General features: G+C 40.8%; 1 pseudogene; it reads left to right on the top strand.

The window, feature by feature from the left end:
- The first annotated feature begins 598 nt into the window (after window positions 1–598).
- LOC116484217 (short-chain dehydrogenase/reductase family 42E member 1-like) lies at window positions 599–1,470 on the top strand (annotated as a pseudogene).
- The last annotated feature ends 625 nt before the right edge of the window (window positions 1,471–2,095 follow it).

The following is a 2,095-nucleotide window of genomic DNA, read 5'->3' as shown; positions in this document are numbered from 1 at the left end:
GCTCCAAATGAAAAATCTTACAACTACTGGATCTTCTTCTGTCTGTCTGTGTAATCATATATATGTTATGTGTGTGATGGTTATATAAAACAGAGCTCTAATTCATTGACCTAAAGAAAAATAAGCACTTAGATCAAATATTTTTCAAGGAGAAATAAAAGCTGTGATGCCTTTTAGTTCATGTGACTTTAATCTTTGAAACATAAAAACAATTTTAAAGATAATTGGTAAAGTGCAAATGTCTTCAAATGTAAATATATGGTCTAAATTATGTGGGTCAGATACTAGATTTGCTAAATGTTTTAAGGTTATAAACTACTTTTTTAGCTTTTGAGAACCATTTGATTTGTATACTTTACAATTTGGTAAGGCCTGTGGACATATGGAATTACCCACCCCTTTAACTATGCTGGAAAGAGTAAGACCTTATCTGTGACTAGAACATAATTAAAATAACTTACCAGAGGCCATTCTGAGGGCTCCAGTGCCCGAGTAGAGGCAGCAGGTGGCTCCCAAGGCCTGGGCCAGCCCACCTCCCTCAGTCTGCAGGCCAAGCCCTTCTTCTTGCTCTTGTCCAGTTGTCTTTTGACTGCCACATATGGACCCCCAAAGATCTCCAAAGGAAACTTTCCTCATTACAGGAGGAGGTGGCTATTTTGGTTTCCACCTGGGCCGTGCTCTGAACCAAAAGGGAATCCACATAATTCTATTTGACATCAGCATTCCTGCTCAAACCATTCCAGAAGGAATCAAGTTTGTACATGGGGACATCCGCCACCTCTCTGGCATAGAGAAAGCCTTCCAGGACACAGATGTCAAATGTGTGTTCCATATTGCCTCTTATGGTTTGTCAGGGAAGGAGCGACTAAATCAAAACCTGATCAAAGAAGTCAGAATTGGGGGTACAGACAACATCCTCCAGGCTTGCCAGAGGAGGGGGTGCCAGAGAAGAATATTCTGGAGGCAAACAGCACACACATGGACAGAGGTGATTGTGCCTTAAGAACCTGTGCTCTGAGGCTGGCTGGCATCTATGGGCCTGGAGAACAAAGAAACCTTCCCAGAATAGTCAGCTACATCAAGAAAGATGTATTCAAGTTTGTCTGTGGAGATCCCAGAAGCCTGGTTGCATCTGTCCATGTGGATAACTTGGTGCAGGCTCATATTCTGGCCTCAGAGGCCCTGAGAGCTGACAAGGGCCATATTGCCTCTGGACAGCCCTACTTCATCACAGATGGCTGACCAGTGAACAATTTTGAGTTCTTCTGGCCTCTGGTTGAGGGTCTGGATTACATGCTCCCATCCACCCACCAGCCGTTGACTCTGGTCTACTGCTTTGCTTTCCTAAAACAGATGGCTCACTTCATTTTGGGTTGACTCTACAACTTCCAGCCCCTCCTCACCCGCACTGAAGTTTACAAAACTGGTGTCACCCATTTTTTTAGCTTAGGAAAGCCAAGAAAGAGATAACCAAATTTATTTGTCAATCGTGTTCTTGGCTGTAACTATGCTGGACATTTTGTCATTTATAGACAATTGTTGTATTGTTTTGATTCTTGTCAAAAGATGGTTTGTAATCAGCTCTAGAACTTTGACAGGTGCTCTAAAATGCAGGTTTCTGAGAACTTTGGAGATTATAATATTGGAATAGAGGGAAATGTACAGGATTCATGAAGAGCTGAAATGTTTGTGAATACAAGCAGAACAAGGGTTAATGGAATAGACTGAACTAATAGAAAACTGAAGTAATCTTTTTAACTTTTGGCTTAAAACATTGCTGATCCTTGTTTTTCAGAGGCAAGGAAACTTATTTTGAGCTATCTACAGTCTTTAATAATTGAGTAAGCTATACTCCTCTGAACAAAATTTGGAGCATATTTGTTTCTCTCTCTGCCTGGCTTCTACAGAATTTGGAAACTATTTGTAAGTATTCTTAGCTTATGGCAATACAGTTATTTGCATCAGTGTAATAAAAGTCCATTTTCTTTTGTAACAGGACACAATTGGAGAAACTGATTGTTTTACCAAGGCTTTGACTGGAAGGTTATGCTTCCACTTAAGGAATCTGGCTTGACTTGAAGAGCCAGTAAAAGCC

Source organism: Hylobates moloch, unplaced genomic scaffold, assembly GCF_009828535.3.
Source record: "Hylobates moloch isolate HMO894 unplaced genomic scaffold, HMol_V3 SCAFFOLD_15, whole genome shotgun sequence".
Lineage (NCBI taxonomy): Eukaryota > Metazoa > Chordata > Mammalia > Primates > Hylobatidae > Hylobates > Hylobates moloch.
This window is presented reverse-complemented; position numbering and strand designations above follow the sequence as displayed.